We start from the raw sequence: 22,481 nt of genomic DNA, 5'->3' as shown, positions 1-22,481 counted from the left end.
TTGTGTTCATACAAACAATATTCTCTTAAGGATTGAGCTAAGGGAAAATTTGTTCTGTTTGCAGCCAAAGCTGTCTGTGCACAGTGCCGATTGGCTGGCTCTCTGTGACATCATAAAACCACTTTACCTTCCTTCTCCAGAGCAGTTGTCCAACTTTAAAACAAATTAGTGGTGTGTGTTTTTTTAAAAAAAAACTTCTATACACTTTCTGGCTTCTCCAAGATAGGGCTGAGAGAGACTCCTGCCTGCAACCTTGGAGAAGCCACTGCCAGTCTGTGAAGACAATACTGAGCAAGATAGATCAATGGTCTGACTCAATATATGGCAGTTTCCTATGTTCCTATGTAAGATGTTTTCTCAACCTCAGGAAAGAACTTAAACATATTTGTTTGCTTCATCCAAGGAAGTGCACAGCTTTGAACCTTTTAAGGTAAAGTGTGCCATCAAGTTGATTTCGACTCCTGGCACCCACAGAGCCCTGTGGTTGTCTTTGGTAGAATACAGGAGGGGTTTACCATTGCCTCCTACCGTGCAGTGTGAGATGATGCCTTTCAGCATCTTCCTATATCGCTGTTGCCCTATATAGTACCAGCGGGGATTCAAACCGGCAATCTTGTGTTTGTTAGTCAAGCATTTTCCTGCTGCACCATTAGGTGGCTTTTGAACCTTTTACTATCTAATTATTATGACTTTCTGAGAAAATAATATAAATGCCTTTCAATATACTATGTTTTAATTTTTTGTGTTTTGGTGTCCGAAACACAAGGCAGGGGGTTCTCAAACTTGGGTCCTCAGACGTTGTTGGACTACACCTCTCATCATTCCCAGCCTTTGACCATTGTGGCTGAGGATGATGGGAGTTGTAGTCCATCAACATCAAACTTTGGGGACCAAAGTTTGAGAGCCCCTGCTATAAGGAGCTATTCGTGGCAGCATTAAAAAAGTCAAACAATCAAAACGAAAGGCTAAGCTTTAAGCTGGTGGTGTTCAGAAATGGAAAAACAATGTATTATAGCAGAATTCTATACAAATTTTCTCATTGCCAGGACTGTTGTTTCTGTTTGAAGCTTTAGTGCAGGGTTCCTCAATCAGTGGTATTCCAGATGTTGCTGAACGACATCTCCCATTATTCCCAACCACGATAAATTTTGCTGGGGATGATGGGAGTTGTAGTTCAGCAACAGCTGGAGTGCCACTGGTTGAGAAACCCTGGTTAGTGGACTTCTGGCATGAGGGGACTACTCAGGCAGTTGACACAGTTGCTTCAAAATGCCCTCTCCAGCAGGGTGGAGTCTTATCCACTCCATGGCTTTTCTTGGAGTTGAGGACAATGTAATTAATTTGGATAATGGCTAACCCAGAACAGGAGAGTTGACTGCTAATTAACTTCCCTCTCCTTTTTGCTTGATGGGTTATTTGGAAATTTAATTGTTTTTCTGTGATCCTTTCAATACCTGTCATTCTATTGTTGTTCGGTGACTTTTGCGGGGGGGTAGTCTTATTATATTTCTGTGATATTCTGTTATGTCTGTAAACCATTCTGATGTTTTTGTCTTCAAGGCAGTAAATCCATGTGAAAAATAAATAGTATGCACAGTGTGTTTCAGCATTTGTCATCCTCAGCAGCAAAAAGAAAAAGAAAAAGGTCTTGTACTCCCTTCTTTCAGTGACAGCAGCTACAGCAGATTTTTTTAGATCATATTGGCCATACTCTGTACTTCTACAATTACAAGCCACCCTTGAGTGTCAGGGATCATCCAGATCAATGTGAGATGTGTTATGGGGGGAGCACAGTGCGGGAGGTTATGTGTGCCTTCCATTCATGCAGAAGACCCCTGGATCCCAGCCATTATAATAAATTGTCACATTATGAGTACCAGTTTGAAATGCCATCTTTCTTCTGCTTTCCCCCACTTTTGTCTCCTTAAAAAAAGCAACAAAAAACTTGATAGAGGCTCTACACTTAACAGCTGCTAAACAGAGCAGAATTTCAACAGGTGCCACTCTAACATGGAGATGCGGTGATGGGAAAGACTGACATTTTGAATTTCTGTCTGTCATGCTATCGTTAAAAGCAGAGAGCCTCTATCAGAGGACAAAAGGTGGTAATTTCAGGATTGGGGGCATTTAGTACTTAGCCCTGGAACTTGTTTTCAGCAGGGGTGCCATTTTTACTTGTCCTGCTTGTGGTCCATTAAGAGCAGACTGAAATAGATGATGTTTCTCTTATCCTTTTCCCTTCCCCCTAGAAAAAGCTCTGCTGGCTTAATTTCTACATATTAACCTGCAGTTAAAGGCACAAGAGCGGAACTAGGAAAAGGTTGGCAACCCCTCCTCATCACTCAAGAGAAAAGTGCACTCATCTTTTACAAAAAATAAAATAAAATAAAATGGCTGTGTAATGACATTTAATTGCAACCTTCCTGAATTATCTTAAGTATGAATCAAGAAGTAGTATTTCCCCCCAGTTCTGAGTGATTTATGGAAATGATATAAAAAGGTTTGATTTTTCTTAGGGAATCTTGCATCTTAACCCTCCCTTGTGGATTTGTTTTATTTTTCTCTCTTTAGAGCTGGCGTGCTAATTCTGTGCAAAGGTGAAAAAGAAGGAATGGCGCTGCAGCTGCTAGGAGCTCCTTTAAGAACAGCTGTCTGCTTTAGCAATGGCTGGTTTCTTAGACAACTCCTTCGATGACCTGACTGCCATCTGAAACTTTTATTCTGGTGGTTTCACATTCTCAGCTGTTGCTCTATCAGAAGTCAAAACATCTGAAGAGCCCCACTTTTGGAATATATGTAGGAATTAGGGTAACTCTATCTATCGATCTATATAGTGTGTGTGTGTGTGTGTGTGTGTGTGTATAATCCCACATTTCACTACAGAGTTTATTGTTATATTACTGAAGTATTGCCGTGCCATAAAATCCTGGCGATGAAAATGCTAAAAAAAAAAAAGTATTTGTAGCATTGCATTATAAAACAAGCAAAGAAACACTTTTAAAAATATACCAAACTCTAGGCCTGTTCACACGACCATGGGGCTGGGGAGTGAGTTGGAGGAACAGAGAGCTCCTATCCCAGTAGTAGTACATGATCAGAACCTCTGTTTGGGTCAGAAAACCCAGGAAACATACAATTAAGCCAAGTGAAGGCATCGATTGCTTAAGCAGATCCTCCCAGCATGCATTGCATTGCCAGTAGACTGAAAAGCCTCATTACATCAGCAGCTGTCCTCTGATTGGAAATGAAAGAGCAGGAGGTGGACCCAGCCCTGCTATGGGTCTACAGGATCATAGAGTGAGTGGCACATCCATAGACAGCAACCCCTGTAGCCTCAGCTCTCTAATGTTTCCAAGCCTGCTGGGTAGAAAAGATAAGTGTATCCACATGACCAGAAAAGCAAGGTAGGAGAGCTCTCCTCTTCTCTGATCTTGGTTAAGAGCAAGGTATAAATGCTGCTTTGAACAACTTGGGTTGGAGGATGTTGTTGTTGTTTTGGTGAGCTCACACAGTCATGCAAAGTATAGCCTTCTTTGACAGATGTTGATGCTAACTTTTGATTGCATTATAGTGTTAGGGGATATGTATGCTCCATTTTAGGGATGTGACACTATAATGCTGCGTGGTTTTCTTCGTTGCTGTGTTACTCTTCAAGGACTTAATGAGGTTCTGTATTATATGCCATTTAATCTACAATAGTTTGGAGAACAGGTAGCAGGGAGTTCGTTATAGAGGGTTACATGTTGCTTTTATTGTATTTATAATATGTCATTTCCATAGTGGATGTGTATTCACTTTATAGAAGATATTTTAAGGCCACTTTTTTCTTTGTCTTAAAAAATGCAAAGTAGGGTACAATAAAAAGAATAACACAGGTGGACCTCGCTATGTGTGGATGCATTATCTGTGGTTTCGTGTATCTGTGGTCAGGTAATTGACACCCAACCTCAGCATATGTGGGGTCGGACAGAATGGAAAAAAGGGGTTAATTTCACGTATCTGCCTTTTGGAGATGGCTGGAAATGACTTTGGAGGTCATTTCTGGCTGCCATTTTGTAAAAGGGAAACATTTTGTGGCTCATTTAGTTTTTAAAAAAACCTCCCCCCCCATGAAAAACTGTGAAAAAATGGAAGAATTTGGACTGGACTTCTGGGAGACATTGCTGGATAGCCGGAGACCCATAGAGCATGGTAGGGTGCTTTATTTTGCCTTTTAAAAATGTTTTTGGCCATTTCCCCCGTGGATTTTGATCCCTCTGGGAACCTAACCCTGCCTCCTCATCCCATTGATTTAATGGCTTGGTATCCGCAGTTTAGGCATCCACGGTATTAATAGGGAATTGAACCCCTGTGGATACTGAGGTCCACCTGTAGTTAAAACAAAGTACTTGAAGTATGTCATATGCATTATATTAGAAATCTTTACAACAGCCCTATCAGGTAGACAGACATTATCATTGTTGTATCGTGGCTGTGCGGACAGGGGCAGGACAGCTGAAGTTGAGAGAACAGTGCTTGCTTAAGGCTACCTCATGAGTTCATGGCTAACACTTATCTATTTCTGAGTCAGAATTAGAGTGGAGAACCTTGTCAGCTGTGGAGTTGGAGACTGATTTTTGAGTGGAGTGGTCTATGAACAGATGCTCATATGTATTGCAAAATAGTCACTTGCATGTCTTGATTCAGAAAGAGAAGATTGCTACACACTTGAAGGCAACAAATAACAGCAGACATGGTCATAATTCTTGTCTCTTAATCTCAAAAACATAGTTTGTTGGGCACTTGTTAGCTGTCAGGGGTGTAGTTACAATGGAAGACAAATGTCCCTGGATGTCCCAACCAGCGGGGCACTGGTTGGGTGACTGCCTGCTTTTCACTCTCCCATCTCCCTGAGAAGATGGAAAAGGCAGAAACTTCCAGGTACAAAAAATTATGTATTGCCAAGCTCATTCCTAATGCATTTCCCTCGTGGGAAAAATTGTGATATGAAAATTTACTCCAACATCATTTGTGAGTAGAAATCAGACTAGAATAAACAGTCTGCACTGCAGTCAGCTTCTATGAGGGAAAGGGAAATTGCCAGACAAAGAGTGACTTGCAAGCAACTTACAAACAACTTAAATTTAAAGGTGTAGCAAATGGAGACTGGCAGATTTAAGCTCAGCCTTTGTCTCAGAGCAAGTCTACAGGGGGGAAAGAAAATTGCTGTTTGATCAACAAAGATTGTCCTTCTGGTATCGCTGCTACCATGCCCACTTTTTAACAGGGTTTAATCTCTCCCTGGTGTGGGCAAAATTCCAGGAAAACCCTCTTTCTTTTACCAAATGGAAAAATACAAAAACCTCCCATGTGTAGCCTACACATGAGGAGAAAAACTTGGTAGTGTGCTGCTGAGCAATCAGACTTGAGGCATGTTTGCACCAGAGTAAGACTCCTTTCCAGCACCCACTTTCCTGAGTTGAAAAGCCACTCAAAGAGGCTGGTTAAAATTGTAAAGGACCAAAAAGAAAAATAACCTTTATTCAAAATATAACAGACTGCTTCAGTCTGAGGCTCTTGCTCTCAACTTCAGTTACAGGTAACAGAAACACTCAGTACTTTACAGAAACACTCAGTACTTTTACAACAAACCAATTGTAAGGATTTGCAAAGCACTAAAATAAAGAAATCTGATGCCAGCTACCTAACACATGGTTCCCTGGCTAAACCCTTCTCCGAAGCCAAGCCCTGGCTTCTTCCCTGAACTCACCAAAACCATGGTAGAGACTTCAGGCCCCTGCAGAGTTCCTGGTTGCTGCCATGGCTTGACCAGCCAACCTGTTGCTTCCCCTGCCTGGGTCCAACTGCCCGAACAAAGGACCCCTTCACTTCCTGCTGCCAGGCCCTCTGTGTCCCGGTCACCATGTGCTGAGTGGCTGATCCCTAGAGGTCACTGCCTGACAGACAGGACAGGGTTCCCTTCCGGTTCACTCTGTAGGGTAAGGGAGGAGCTGATTGCTACAAAAGGCACAATATATAGGACAACATTATAGTGGTCTTTTCTGGCTCCTGGAAGTAGATGACATTAGGGATGTGCACGAACCTGTTTGGAGACCCTTTTACGGGCCTCTGGCGGCCCAAACACTGGGGGGGGGTGGTTGAAGTTTGAAGCCGGGTGTGTGTGTGTAACTTTAAGGGCAGGGGAGGGTGCACTTACCCCTCCCCGCTCTTTCCCCTCCACCAGTGCTTGGTTTCAGTAAAAGCCTTCAGGGCGACAGTGTATCTCCCTGCCGCCCCTTCCCCCTCTTTTGCTGGAAGTACCGGGTGCATGTAGGCACGTTGCGTGCTCCTGTCTGACGTGCGTGCACGATGTGTGTACCCAGTACTTCCGGCCACTTCTGGCTGAAGAGGGAGAAGGGGCAGCAGAGAGGTACACTGCCACCCCAAAGGCTTTCACGGAAACCAAGCACCAGTGGGGGGAAAGCAGGGGGAGGGGCACGTGCACTCTCTCCCACCCTTAAAGTGGCACCCCCTCGAGCCAGCCCCATCTGGTTCCATGCACATCCCTAGATGACATAGGTTGCTTCCACACTAGCCCCATCTTCTAGAATTGCCACTCTTGGCTGTTCACTTCTTAGGAAGCCACATCATTTTCCATTTCAGTGTTTTGTGTGTTGTCCCGAGCTTCCCACCGACCCCCACTTGATTTGTGGAGTTTTTTCAGCTATGAAATGGAAGTGTATGAAGTCAAAATATGGAGTCTTTTTAAGGGCATTTGTTCCTTTTAACCTATAGACCGGGAAAGAGAGTGCAAGATGCCCACAGGGCATCTGTTGCTTTCTACTGGGGCATCGAGACAGGGCATCTGTTCCTTTAAACCTACAGGCAGATGCTTTCAGTCGACTTTGGAAGGATTTTTGCTGAACAGGACTTACTTGTGAGTAAGCATCATGGAAGTATTTTGACCATAGGGAAAGGCTATGCTGATTGATACAGCTCTATATTAACAGAGACTTCAGTGTGAGACTTCTGTTTGAATTCCGCTTCCATTCAATTGTGGGCAAGAGATGTGCCTTAGCAGCAATAAAGGACTCTAATGTGAAAGCAACTGCAGTCCAGGTTTTTCCCTCTAAAGGGAGAGGGAAGGAAGAGATGCAGGGGGATTCAGGGCATGGCTGTCTGTGGAAGAAGAAGAGGTGGCATTTGCCTCCCCCCCAGATTGAGACACAACCCCCCCCCGAACCCTCCCTCCTGGATTGAGCCTCCCCTGAATCGAGTTAAGTGGAGCTTAGTCCCAGTTAAGTGGGTTTGGGATCGTAGCCAGAAAAGGTCCTGCAGACACCCCAGGATTCCAGTATTGTCTAATGCCAAACCACAGAAGCAGCCCTTCTGACTTTCTGCAGACTCCTCTGGTCCCTAGCAATGGATGCATATATAGTCCAGTGGCTAGGCCAGAGCTGCACAACTTCTGCCCTCATTCAGATATTGGATCACACCTCCCATAATCCCTGCCTATTAGCCATTGTGGCTGGGGATGATGAGAGTTGTAGTCCAACAAAAAGCAAGAGGGCCAAAGTGGTGCAGCCCCTTTCTCCAGAGGAAAGAGGCAGAGCAGCTGCAGGTGAACTGCAGGGGTGGTGGTAAAGAAGACACAAGAACTCTGCCCTTTGGGAAATGTGGCAAATTTAGAAGAGGTGTGAGAGAAAGAGTGGGAAAGAGATTTTTACACAAGGAAATCCCAGAGAGACACCAAATGTATATATTGTTCATGTAGGCACTGCAGTTGGCTTATATTGGAACTGAGGTTTAAAAAAAAAAAGTGGCATCTGGGGATAAATAACCTCAGCAGAATTTTAGAGCATTACAGCAGCCTGCATCCTATTTTCTACAGTGGCAATATAGATTTTTAGTACAAATAATGGGATGTAATTGAGAAGAGTTCCAGTAAATCCTATTACACAACCCCTCATGAGCATGACTCTACAGATCTGCAGCCTCCCAGGACAAATGGGACAATTTGATTTTTGCAGCCTGTTGCAAGTAAAATGTCATTGGCAAGAAAATAGCTTTTATCTCGCAAAACAATATTGTATACAGCTGGCGCGGGATGGTTCGTGAGGGAATCACCTTATGGAAAATGAATGTTAATCAGTGTAGGGAAACAGTTCAAACCACTGGGAAGAATGGTTTAGATTAGAACTGTCTGTGTACTGAGAGCTTGCAAACCAATACTGCTAAGAAATCAGCGATCATATGGCATTGAAACAATATAAACATTGAAGGAAAAAAGAATTCCTAAAATTTACTAAAACGTCCTATGTGATCCAAACTGAGAGGAAGCATGTATATACAGAGGCGTAACTACGGAAAACGGCGCCCGGGGCAAGCACTGAAATGGCCCCCCTGCGCTCCCCCCACATACTACATTATACTTAGGTTTTTCCTCACAAGCGCCCGCCGCCGCCGCCAAGCCAGGCCACTGACTGGCCTCCAGGCGCCAGGAAAGCAATGGGGGGGGGCGGGCGGCGTGGAAGGGACCGCTTGTGGGGGAGGGGACGCCAACACGCTCCCTTGACTGCTGCAGCACTGCTGCACTGAGCAGGAAACATTTGTATTAACAAAAATTAAAAAAAAAAAATTTTTTTGTCATGGCGGCGCCCCCCATGTGACCAGAAAAGATGGCGCCCGGGGCACGTGCCCCCCCTGCCCCCCCTATAGTTACGCCTCTGTGTATATACCTATGTAGTCACAGAGTTCTAGGAAATAAAGTCCATTTTCTAAAGCTGGTGGCAGGCTAGAAGCCAAAGCTGTGCACAGGCACATTTTAGTCTGAAAAAGACAAAGGACATGAGTTTCCTTAGAGGAGAGCTGGTCTTGTGGTAGCAAGCATGGCATGTCCCCTTAGCTAAGCAGGGTCCACCCTGGTTGCATATGAAAGGGAGACTAGACGTGTGAGCACTGGAAGATACTCCCCTCAGGGGGTGGAGCCGCTCTGGGAAGAGCATCTAGGTTCCACGTTCCTTCTTTGGCATCTCCAAGATAGGGCCGAGAGAGATTCCTGCCTGCAACCTTGGAGAAGCCACTGCCAGTCTGTGAAGACAATACTGAGCTAGATAGACCAATGGTCTGACTCTGTATATGGCAGCTTTCTATGTTCCTAAGTGAAAATATGAAGTTGCCTTTTGCTGAATCAGACATTAGTAGCTCTCCAGGCTTTCAGACACAGGGTCTTTATCAGCCCTACTTAACAGATGCCAGGGACTAAACTTCCCAAATGCAAAGTAAATGTTCCCCTTGATTTACTCTATAACTCGGGAGCTCAACTGTTCACAGCTGGAAATCTGTTAAATGTCTGGAATAATCCATCCCTTTAACAAGGAAAGCCTTACAAATGGGCATTGAGATGGTGTTTATCCACCCCTGGAACATGAACCAGTAGGCAGCTGATACGACTGGAGCAGGGACGGCCCATCGAATAGACAGACCTAGGCAGTTGCCTAGAATACTAGTTCTTGGGAGGCACATAAACAGTGCCAGAATATATCACTGCCAATTATTCTCTCTTGAGTTGCACCCCCTGAAATACTGCACAGTAGTGTGAGAATGTCATATGTAATACTGCACCCTGCTCCCCAAAGGGTCTGCCCCCAAATACATACAGTCATCTTTGTTCATTGCACCTCAGCCCCCAATAAACAAGCTTGTCTCATAAGCTGCACTCTCTCACTTGAATGTGAATGTCCTGCCTCAGCATATTTTCCAAAAGGAAATGGTCTCTGGCTGTATTTCCAAATGAAGAGCAACGTATTTCCATCTCTTACGAGTTCTGTCCCAATAATAGACTGGGAATTCTCTCCCACAGTATCCTCAGACCAGCATGGGCTAGTCCTTCACTGGTCATCTGACCTTGTGAATGAGCAGCCTCTGTGGCTCAAGTTAAAGCTGGGGCTCCACACTTCTTGGCTTGTGAGCGGGGAGGTGCCAAAATCAAACTTGGCATAGGGCACCAAAAAACCTCGGGCTAGCTCTGGTCTGGAGACTGTACAAGAGAGGACTTGGGTGGGTAGGTGGAGGGGAAGCCAATCGGAAGTAATAAAATAGGAGTGAAGGCATGTGTTGGAACTTGGGGGAAGGTTGTTCCTTTGTGTGATCCTGAACTGACAGGAACAGCAAGGGGCTCTGTCGTACTTTCCACCTTGATCCTTCCTTGCCAAGGAGAGATTTGTTGCTGCTTCTCTTTAGCAACAGACAGGAGAACAAATCTTTCCTCAATAAGTCAGGATCAGAAAAGGTGTAATAATTCCCTTGCTGTTTTGTGTCAGTCAAGATCACACACAAGAAATTGAACATACTTAACATAGCAGCAAACGAGTAGCTTAAGTTAAGATAAAATAAACCTTAGTAGGTTTCTTTAAGGCCTCAGACCTATTTTATTTTATTTTTAGTATTTTTGTACACCACCCGAAACTCAAGTCTCTGGGTTGGTTTTTTTTTTACAAAAAACAAATAGATATTAAAACAGTTTATAATCACAATTTTATTTAAAAAGCTTGGGTGTCTTAAGAGTCTTTTAAAAGGCTGTCAGAGATGGGATGCTCTTATTTCGGGCGGGAGCACATTCCAAAGCCTAGGGGTGGCAACAGAGGCTGGTTCCTGAGTAGCCACCAGATGAACTGGTAGCAACAGTAGATGGACCTCTCCAGATGATCTCGATGGGTGATGAGGCTCATATGAAAAAAAGTTCTTAAATGTTATGTTGGCCAAACCGCCGAGTCAGACCCATATAGGCCATGTACATTTATCACAGTATGATGCATCAGTTCAGGAATTGGGTGGCTTCAGATTTTGTACAGAACTTTCCTTCAACACTGAGCTCTATGCAGTGTCCCTCAGCCTTGGGAGTGTGTGCTCCCTGCTCACTTGCCTAAGAGATCATCTACTTCCTTTCTAGGTTAGGAAAAGCCGATACTGGTTGAGACTAGAGATGTGCAAATCCATTCAAACTTTAAAAGAATCACCCTTAAAATAAGGGGACTGTATCAAGCTTGAAACAAAACTACTCCCTTTCAAGCTTGCATTGTTTTGAGTGTTTCTAGTGCCATTTTTCCGGGGAGAGTTGGTCCACCAATTGGGGTCAACAGGTAGACCAGTCCTCCGAGGTGGGCTGACATGCTAAGTCCCAAGCAGAGGCCTGATCTGTCTGCTTCACATCTACTTAGCATGTCAGCCCACCTCGGAGGACTGGTCTACTCGATGACCCCATTTACTAGACCAACTTTCCCTGGAAAAATGGTGCTCAAAATACTTGAAATGTTTCAAGTGTTTCATCGAAACAGCTGCTTGTTGTTTTTAGCCATGAACAATCTTGGCTAGAAAGGTCTACTTCCTTTCTAGGCTAGAAGATGCTCAGTGGGGAGCATGTGCTCCTGAGGCTGTTTCATGGAGACATCCCTCTAAGCGCTCCCTTTAGACTTTCGTGGTTTAACATCTTTACCAGCCTTTAAAAGAGCCCTTAAGACACTTTTTTTTAAAGCCAGGCCTTTGGTAATCTTTGAATGTTTTAAATTGTGTTAACAGTTTGTCTTATTTTGTTTTTGCTGTGTTTATTTTTGTGAACTGCCTAGAGCAGTGGTTCCCAAACTCGGAGGCTCCAGATGTTGCTGAACTACAACTCCCATCACCCCCAGCTACAATTTATTGTGGCTGGGGATGATGGGAGCTGTAGTTCAGCAACATCTGGAGCCTCCCAGTTTGGGAGCCACTGGCCTAGAGTCTTTGGAGTCAGGCAGTATATACATTAATTTTATTTATGTATTATTTATTTATTTATTTTACAGAGGTTAAATAAATGTCTGAACTAGCTCACAGTTATCACATCAAATCATAGTTAGCATAAACTATGGTTTGCAAACTCATTTCAGATCCTGGTTTCTGAACCTGGTTTGTTGACTGAAAGCAAATCATGATTAAGCTTCCTTAACCATGGATTGGTGTGACATTAGAGGGCTGGTTTGGATTATATGTTAGTGGCCCATTCAATTAAGAACATGATGTGCTGAGAGAGCTGATGTCCTCAAGCCATCCCAGCAAGTCCTTTTATTGAATGAGAGGGGATTTTCATCCAAATGATCCCTCTACATGTGCTTCTGGGGTTGCATCTCCGTAATGTGTGAAATGTTCCACCAGTGTTCCCTCTAACAGGGATTGCCAGATGTTGTTAACTACAACTCCCATAATCCCCAAGCAAAAGCCATTGCAGCTGGGAATTCTGGGAGTTGTAGTCAACAACATCTGGGATTCCCTGTTAGAGAGAACATTGTGTCCCCCTGGGGTTTACTTATTCTGACACATAATAGGTACTGACAACAGTCAGATTCTTGTGTATTGTTAAGTGAGGAGACGCCTCAAAAACTGCAATATTATGTAACTTTTATATGAGTTCTTTGTATTTGGAGGCCGGATCTTGGACTTCCTCTTTTGGATAGTTCTCCCCAGGAAATGAGTTTATGTTGCCAAAATAATCCACCTTTTCCTGAAAGATTTAATATTAATAGCTCTAGCAGAATGCTTTGCCACTATATAGTACAGTTTATTTGTCTAGATTTTATTTTAGTGTTGGGAAAGGACATGATTGCATAACGCTTTTATGTTTAAATCGGCACATGTTTGAATCTTTCAGTTGGTGCAGTCCTTATAGTGTACAGTGCAGTATAATGCGATGATGAGAGATGAATTTGGCCATAGGTGTGGTTGTTACCTGATGTCTTTAACTATCACTTTTGTCACTTGGTTAATGGGAAACTTGGGACAGATGGAATGGGTAGGTGGCCTATTTGAGCCCTGGTTCTCAAAGAGTTGGGATCCATCTGCGTGTCATATATCTAGTTAATGTGGGTTGCACCATTGGAACAAGCATGGTTTTCATGGATTTAATTTAAGTGAGAGAAAGACAGTAGCAGAGGAGGTGATCAGCTGTAAAGGAAGATAGAACTCTAACAGTGAAACGGGAGTTTCAACAGGTGTAACATCTCCAACCCTGGCATGCAAACTTTTATAAATTATTGAAAGTATAGTAGCTTCTGGCCTCCTTGCATTTCTTCACCTGAGAAGGAGAAAGATGGGCTATTCAATTAAAAAAACCACCACTCTAGGTCCCATGTTTCAGAATGAGATTAGTGGTGTGTCCTCATCATTCTGAAAAGAAGATGAAAGACTACTTTATTAGAAGTACCTCAGTCTGCTGGTGGAGCTGTGGGTATGCATGGACTGTAGTCTGAATTTGGAACAATTTTTTGATCCGGTGAACCAGTTTGGCCAGGTTCAACCAAACTGCAGACCGATCCAATGGTACGAGGCCGTGCCGGGCGGGGGTGGGTGGGTGGGTGGAGCGGCACCTTTCAAAATAACGATGCAGGTCCTTACCAGTGTGACCGCCACTCCAGTCAGCTTCCCACTATGACAGCGCTCACCCCAGCAGTCACCTGCACCGGTGTGGCTCTGTCACTCACCTGGCCTCTGCACATGCACAAAGGCCAGGTGAGTGATGGAGCTGTGCTGTTGGGGGGAGTGTCATGCTGACGCTCCCCCCAACACCATGTTGACCATGCAAATGGCCTCCACGCATGCACAGAGGCTAGGTGAGTGGTGTCACTGTGCTGCTGTGTGTGGGCTGTTGTGGGGCGGGGGGGAGTGCCACTGCTGCAGGAAGTTGCTAGCTCAGCGGTCACACTGGTAAGGAGCTGTGCTCTTACTTTTAAAAGTGCTGCTTGCTGTGCGTGCGCGCACACACACACACACACACATACACTCACACACACTGCCTCAAACCATCGGACTGGTCCACTGTTTGGCCAAACTGGTTCACCGGACTGCGGACTGGTCTGAATTCAGAGTGCAGCTCAGACCACAGTCTGTGCACACCCCTAATACGAGTGGACAGCTGTTAGCTGACACATAAAGATATTGGCCAGTTTGGATGACTCCTGTTTCCCAAACCAGCCCATGATGTGGAGGGGAGCTAGAGTGCGCTACTTTGCTCTGATTGCCAGGCCTGCCCCTTCTATTCACACAGAAATGGATCATCTGAAGTGGGTCTGCGTATGTAAAATCCTGTGCTTCTCAGCCAGAATCACACAGTTGATCCCCTGGGAAACATCCAGTAATGTTCTGTGCGATTCTGGCCTATGCATGTAGGATTTTAGGTGCACAAGTCAGCTTGGAATGATCCATCCCTGCATGGACAGTTGATGTGGGATTGGTGTATTCCAGTCCATGTGATGGGCCAGTTTGGGGGACGGCTACCATCTAAATCAGCCCATCCCGTTATATTTGTCACCTTGCAGCTCAGTCAGCCCATCAGGATGCACTCCAGCTTCCCTTCATGGGATGGGCTGATTTGGTTTGGCATGGGAGGGACAGGTATTGTCCAAAAAAGACTGTATGATGTTGCCTTATTCTGGACTGGAAACTAACCACCCCCTCCCCCCAACCGTGATCATATAAATCCTCTAAAACACAAGAAGACCAATCACAATAAAACTGGACTATGAAAAACAAAAACATTAAACTAAATGAAGGTAGAACCAATATGAAAAGATGTATATTGTAAATCTCCTAATATCACAAAAACAAATGTAGAATCCTACTGAAAACCCTTCTATAAATCTTATACAACTATTGAGTAATGTACATGGACTCAGAAATTGTGTTAACAATATATTGGCACTAAACTGCAGTGACTGAACGATTCTTATTCTGTTCCTCCCAAATAATACTAATACATAATAAACATGATACAACCAAAAATAATGCTGGTCTCTGGAACAAGAAAAAATGTGACTACAATTCGTTGAGGAAGTGAATTGTCTCACTGTATTGTGGTCTCAGACAGTCTGTGCTGGAATTGAAGCTAGGATTGACGAAGTATATGGATACAAAGGTCCAGCAACATATGTTCCTGAAGTATATGTCAGGGTCCACGGAGAATATATTCAAAACATCAGTGTGATTTCAATAAGGTGGGGTCAGCAGACTACATAACGAAGTCACAGCATGCATTATTCAATACATAAATCTCCGTGAAAAAAGTTCACTTAACTTTCCAAGCTGGAAAAGATGCTTGTTAAGAGCTGAACAGGAACAGTAATGCACTTCACTTCCCAAACTGGATAAGGTGCTTGCTAAAAGCAGGAATCGAGGTTGAACAGGAAGAGTAACGATCGTTTCAGTATAACTTTCTTCAGACTGTTCCCTTCAACAATTTAAAAGAGATCTACAATATATAAAAATCTCCCATCATACATTAGAAAATCGTTCTAGTTGTTAGCACATCTTTTTCTGGACCTGAATCCTAGCAACCTCCAAAATATATAAAATGTAACTATTCTTCAAAATTGCAATAATACAAACTTAATTTTTTTTGTTTTTCATAGTTCAGTTTTATTGTGATTGGTCCTCTTGTGTTTTAGAGGACTATATGATCACGGTTATTTTGGTTTAGTTTCCATATTGGTTCGTGGTCCCCGTTTTCTTTGGTTATTCTGGATTGGGCCATCGACCCATGTAGATCAGGGCTGTCTGACTTGGCTAGTGCGGGCTCTCCAGTTTTTGGGGTGGGGGTCTTTCTCATCTGCCACCTGGATTCATGTGAATGGAGATCCCAGGAGCTGAACGTGGAACCTTCTGCGTGTGAAGAATCTACCATGAAATGATGCCCGCCCCTATAATGATACTCCTATAATTAGGCAGCTGGTGGTAGGAAAGAGCTAAGTTGTGCCCTTTGCTATGTGAAGTAACTTCAAAATGCTGTCTTTGTCCTGAGGTAACTTTCCAATTACCTTACAGATTCACAAAAACACTTTTTCTTTTGCATTAAGCATTTCACAATAGGACAGTGAAATATTGATGTCTCTCTATTTTAGTTTGAACTAGCATGCTAGGTTTGTTTTCCCCTTTGGTATAATTCTCTTGTCCCTTGCTTTTTCTGCATACTGCTTTTGTGCAGCACAATATTATTTCTTTGAACTACCTGTCCAAGTCAGCATGGTCTTTTAATAGGCAGGGTGCATGTTATCACTAGTTTGAATGAGAACAGGCTCAACAATGACTCTCCCACAGTTTCAGCCTTTTACTGGAGTCTTTCCCATCCCTACTCGGAGCTGTTAGGGACTGAACCTGGGGGATCTGCATGCAAAACATGTGCCCAATTGCTGAGCTACAGGTCGCATTTGCACATAAGATGGAACTGCAGTTGAATGGGCCAGCAGTTCAGCAGACGTTATGTCTGAATGCAGGCAAATGGGGTTTGGCACGGTGACCAAACTGAGGATTCAGATTTGGAACTCCAATCTGAACCCTTGGGTTGTAGTGAGTTTTGTTGCCATAACCCAAGGTTCCAGGTATGCTGTTCTGGTAGCTCCAGGTCTTAACACTCACATCAGTTTCGGAGGATGAATACAACTGAAGGAAGCTCTGGCGGGTGCATGGCTTGGGGAGTCAGTCATGTGACTTGCCTCTGAGGGCCCCCCCCCAAGGCAGTGGGCCCCAAGACAACTGTCTCCCCTTGTTCTATTATAGTTACACCCCTGCTGTCCGGATGATCTCAATGGGCTGTGGGGCTCATGATGAAGACGATGCTGGGTGGCGGTGGGTGATGTTCTCTTAAATACCCAGGGCCTAAGCTGTTTAGGGCTTTATAGTTTATAACCAGCACCTTGTGTTTTGCCCAGAGACTTATTGGCAGTCAGTGTAGTTCTTTTAGTATCGGAGTAATATGGTCTCTCCAAGATGACCCAGAGGCCAACCTGGCTGCCACATTCTGTACCCACTGCATTTTCCAGACAATACACGAAGGCAGCCCCACATAGCGTGTGTTGCAGTAGTCAAGTCTGGAGGTTATCAGCATATGTACCACTGTTCTGAAGTTGTTTATCCCAAGAAATGGACACAGCTGTTGTAGATGTGTGGAAAGCTGAGAGAAAGCACCTCTGGCCACTGCCTCAACCTGGGTCAATGGAGAGAGGTTTAGATCCAGAAGCATTCCCAGATTGTGTACCTGTTCCTTCTGGGGAAGTGTGACCCCATCCAGAACTGGCAGGTCAAAATTGTGAGCTCACCTTGTTCAATAAGTACCTCCATCTTATTTGAATTAAGTTTCTTTTATCCCTCATCCAGTCCATCACCACCTCCAGGCAGGCATCTAGGGAGACTGTGCCTTCGTCTGATGATGATGACGACATGGAGAAATAGATTTGGATGTCATCAGCATACTGATAACACTCTGAATGAGATGTCTCCCAGTAATTTCATGTAGATGTTCAAAAGCATTGGAGACAGTATGGAGCCCTGAGGGTTGTCATATAAAAGTTTAGATTTTGAAGAGCAACAGTCTCCAAGGGACACCATCTGGAATAGTAGGAGTGGAACCACCTCAAAGCAGTGCCTCCCACCCTCAGCCCCCTCAGATGCTCAAGAAGGATACTATAGTCTTGAAAGCTGCTGAGAGATCCAAAAGGACTAACACAGTCACACTCTCTCTGTCAGTTCCTGATTACAGATCACTCATCAGTCTGACCAAGACGGTCTCCACCCACCCAAAAGCCAGTTTGAAATGGGTCTAGGTAATCAGTTTCCTCCAAGACTATCTGGAAGAAACCTGTTCCTTTGGAGCTCTCTGAGGAGAATGGTCTCCCTATAGGCCCCCATGTGAGACGGGAGCAGGACATTATGCAGGCCTATTTCCAGAAGATTGCGACAACATTCAGAAGATTTTGGCTATTGCTATGAAAACAGCTCTTGTTGGCATCTGTTTTTCAGCTCATTTGATAACAGTTGTCTGTACATCTCTTCAGGCAATGCAGAACATAATTATTCAGCTGACAGTTAATTGTTATCACTGATTGTTGTTCTGGCAGTGCTGCTCTACAAATCCCCATTTCCTTGAGAGCACCTCAATTAGGGGAGATGACATGAGGTGGTACTTCAGCTACTTTTCACAGGATGTTACAGCAGATATGCATGGCATCTAGGGTTGGTCCTGTCATGCTTGTTCAAATATTTTCCCTCTTAAAAGAAAACACTAAAAGTACAGCAGCATCCACAAGAAAATATTTCAGTGCCCTGAAGTCAGGCTCAAAGGGGTAGAAATTATTATTTTTGATGGATTGAGCATTCGGGCTTGATGGATTGACCAGTCACCTGTTCTATAGCCACCTGAAAGATCAAAAGGGGGGGAATGAATGAATGAAAGCCTTCACCTTTGTAATTGCTATTATCAGTCATACACAGCAAATAATATTTTTGAGATTAGCTCAATATTCGCTTTCTGTCTGTCACACAAGTTTAATTTACCCAGTTCCAGGCTTCATTATGAAAATAATAATTTCCCCTGCTGATTAGTCTCCTGTCTTGTTTCCTGAAACAAGTTTCCTCCTGAAACTTGTCTAATTTCTTGCTCTGATGAAGAAGAAAATTGGTGGAGCCATTTATTGTTTAGTCAATCTGGTATAACTAAAACAATTAACAGTGAAGTGAGTTAATTTTCTCATTAATACATCGATGGTACAGAAATGCCTTGCTTGTCCCATACACTTCTTTCTCTCCACCCACACCTTCTGTAAATCACATTTATAGGAAGGAGAGACTAATATGGTAGAAGTTTTATTGGATTTTGAGGGGGTCTGTTTGGGGGAAATTAATGAATGAGGCCGTATACTGTCTAAGAACCCTTGTATTTGGGACTCGCAGCAGTTAATGAGCAACATGAAATGTTGAGGGAGAAGATGGTGCTTTCGCTTTTATAGACTCATTGGGCCTTTCAGTATTTAAAAGCTAATTATTTTTGCTGGTGAGTGCCAAGGGAAAGGCAGGGAGAGCTGGTGCTATATGCCTTGCTTTCAGGTGAAGTGTTTCCTGAGCAATATCTTCCCTTGGAGTGATTACTGTGTGTGATCTTGCTGACTTCCTTGCCACCATCACCCCATAACCACTAAGGATGGTGCCAAGTTGCTAGAGATCATGGAACAAAGTCTTTCAAATCCTTGGGGTGATGAAGGGATGGAGTGCTCTGACTTCCTTACTCCATCCCTCCATATCTTACCTGAACGGGGAGGAAAGGAGGGAAGTGGGGTAATGTCGGGGTCCACCTGAGGAGACTCTTTCAGAGAAGGATGAACATGCCTCAGCTAAGACCCCTGCCCACGATTAAAACCCCCTAGACCCAACAGACTCTGAGCAGCCAGAGCCTGTTGCTGTTCCTTCAGCTGATCTCCTTGGAGAAGCTCCAGAACTCAGAGGACTTGGTGCTCCTCAGCAAGGATCCTGGTCCCGTCTCTAGAAACCCCCCCCCCATCACCTCCTGGATTCCAGGAGCAATGGTGGTGCGGTGCCATGGCCAAACGCCAACATTGGGGGCTAAGTGCTTGTCTAACTGCTTGGGCGCTTGCTCCCAATGGGCTTACTCAGGAGGAGAGGGAGACCAGCTCAGGCACCTGCTTTGGATTAGGGCCAGCCTGCACTCCGGGAAGGGGTGGGCCTCTTGATTTCTTCATAATCTCTCCATTTACAGTTAGCCTTTGCTAATCCAAGAGCTCTTTCTTGGAGCTCTTTGCTCCAGTTGCTGCCTGGCTAAATCGGCAGGCAGGAATGGAGGAAATGGCTCTGGCTCCTGCCATAGATAGATAGTGGGCAGGGGTCTGTGAAGAGAGAGGTTGTGAGGGAGGAAAGAACCCCTTCAGGAGAAGGAGGCTGCCACTGTGTGAACAAGATCAACCTGATCTGTTAGGAAGGAAGAGAGAGAGAACGAAAAAAGGGAGGGGAAGAGTGAGTGGAGGAGAGAGAGAAAGAAGGGAGGGGAAGAGAGAGAAAAGGAAGGGCGAGGGATGGGCTTGGGCCTGTCATCAGCCTGAGGGGAATGAGTGGTTATGGCAGCTGCCTGGTCAACCGCCGCCACTGCTCGGATCTACAGAGGCCATTGGCAGAGGGAGGCAGGCAGGTGAGGGACAGGCCTGTGCCTGCCAGTGTCCTTAGGGGAACAGCCATGGCAGCGGTTGTGAAGAAGGGCCTAGTCAACTGCTGCTGCTCCTCCTCCAGGGAGTAGCAGGAGTGGGGCTCGGGTGAGGATGGGGAGGTCTCTGAGGTTAGGGGGCTGCGGCTTGGCCATTTAGCGATGGCAGCGCTGCAGCCACAACCAAGAGGGGATGAGGGGGATGGAACAATGGGATGGAGGACCAACCAAGAGGGCATGAGGGGGATGGAAGCAACTGAATGATGGAGGAGGAGCAGGAGTGCGGCTCAGGTGCGGGTGGAGAGATCTCTGAGGCAAAGGGGAGTGTGGCAGGGGGTGAAGGGAGCAATCAAGTCCTAGTGTGCAGATGCTATGCGCGGGTTAAGCTAGGTGGTATTGATTCTGTGTTGATCCTCCTTATAGTTTTATCATTGCTTGTGTTGACCACCTTGAGGCAGCTATGAGAAGGCAGGATATAAATCCCTTAATTAACGATCTGAATAGCAAGTTGCTTTACAGGAGCGCATGGCCTGCTTTATTGGAATGCAAGCACAATTACCAGGCTGTTTTTATTGCATTAATAAAGGCTCATAGAGCACTATCAAGCACTCCTTTGATGTTTAATCTAATTCTCATCCATCTTTTATTTGGAGTTCAGAGCAACAGACATCAGCTGATTGGAGAATGATAAACAACAAACAGCCACGCTTTATCTTTTAAAGCCCCCAAAGCTATGAAGCTTCTTGGTAATTAAAAATATACTAATTTTTAAAACCTTTTAAAAAAAATTAAGTTTGAACTTCTTGCAGGATATCATGTATAGTAGTTATGCCTGTATTTACCTGAATAGAAGAGGACTCTGAACAGGAGAGGATTCTCACAATCACCTTAAAAATACAGGTTAAAGACAGGCTGTACCTGTATTTACCCCAAAGGAAGAGGACTCTGAATTTAAGATGACACCCCCAGTTTCTAAGATCAAAGAGATTGGGGGGAAATCTAGTCTTGGATTCAGGAAAATATAGTCTGTATTTGCTGCTTGATCCAATGAGCTGCTGAACTAAACCCAAGGCTCTTATGACTCAGAAACAGGCCATTTCTCAAGAAAAGTCTAATCCCACTCCCTTGCTATTTCGACGTATCTTGTTCATATTTTCCATAGTGTGGTGGAAACGTGTTCCAGTTGTGGGCAACAAAGGGACATGAGGCTGTCCTGCTCCAGGTATGGACCAGTGCAAGGAGTCTGATGGTTGGCATTTGGCAAGGCAGACCAGGCCTTATCTCGTTCTGTTAATCAGGTAAGTCTTTGCCAGGCCTAATCAGGTCAGGTCCCAACAAGCAGGGCCATTGCTAAGTACTGAAATGACCCAGGGACTGGGTCCACAGTCCCCTTTTGATAATTAAACTCAATTACACACACACATCCCCCCCCCCAATAATTATGCATGTTTTTTAAAAGTCCTTAATATACAGTGCCTAGGAAGGTGGATGCAGTAGAGAACTAGGTGAGGCTAGGAATTCTCTCCCATGCTCTGTGCAGGTGCCTCCACTGCTGCACTTCCTTCCTGGAGAGATCATGGAGGAGGTTGGGTGCTGATGAGATTCAGGGCTCTGAGCAATTCAGTGGGGGCCTATGTCCTCCCTAATGAGGACCCTCCCAGCAAAGATCAATACTGAGTTCAGGTCTGCTAGAGATCAGGAGCTGGAGAGCTCCCTGGCTGAGATCTGAGCATCCACTCAGGAGAATGGGATGTTGCTCCCTCAGACTGGGGCCATAAAATTAAAATAGTACAGACCCAGGAGGACTCCTGTCTCAGATTCCTCCTCTATCTTCCAGGGACTGCAGAGGCTTAAAAGGGCCAGGACCTATTCCTGAGGTATAGATGCCCACATGTATTATATGAAAGGATACGTAAGGGGAAACCTATGCTGTATTGGTTGTTCCAGCAGTTGGACAGAGAGGAAGAGATGAAGTTGCCAGTTCTATGGGATTAGCATGGCGTGTGCAGGATCGGGCATCAGTTGACTAGTTAAAAGCAGTCCTGGAAATGTTGTGAAAAAATATTGGGGAAGTATTGGAGAAAAAAACCAACCAATCAGAAATAGCTTCAGCCAGAGTTGGCCATCTCAGGAAGAGGCACATAATCTGTTAGGTACATAATTGGTCCTGAGCAGTTAAGGTTTTGTAGGTAAAAGCAGCACCATGAATTATGTTTGGAGATAAGTCAATACAGACATTGGAATGCTGGTGTAAGCTTCTGGCGTTGCAGTCTCATAAGGAGGGAAATCCACTCTGTTCTGCAACAGCTGAAGCTCCTAGTCAGCGAAGACAGTGGCATATGTTTTCCGTGGACTGATGGAGTCCTGATCAAATGAATGATGGTTGCCAGGTGATCCAATACACATGGCCAGCCACATGCTTTGCTTTTATTGATGTCTCTCAGAGTCTCTGACTCTGAGAGATAAACTATACATTCCATCTCAGACTTGGCTATTTCCA

General features: G+C 44.6%; 1 protein-coding gene across 1 annotated transcript in view; it reads left to right on the top strand.

Annotated features, from left to right (window-relative positions):
• The first annotated feature begins 3,234 nt into the window (after positions 1–3,234).
• NCALD (neurocalcin delta) overlaps positions 3,235–22,481 on the top strand; it is a 238,427-nt gene continuing 219,180 nt past the window's right edge. Inside the window, exon 1 of the mRNA XM_053243281.1 lies at positions 3,235–3,404. The gene's annotated coding sequence lies outside the window, so the exon portion shown is untranslated. The remainder of the gene's footprint in view (positions 3,405–22,481) is intronic.

This window comes from Hemicordylus capensis, chromosome 4 (assembly GCF_027244095.1).
Source record: "Hemicordylus capensis ecotype Gifberg chromosome 4, rHemCap1.1.pri, whole genome shotgun sequence".
In the NCBI taxonomy this organism is placed as follows: Eukaryota; Metazoa; Chordata; class Lepidosauria; order Squamata; family Cordylidae; genus Hemicordylus; species Hemicordylus capensis.
The sequence above is the reverse complement of the archived record's forward strand: the minus strand, read 5'-3'. Positions and strand labels throughout refer to the sequence as shown.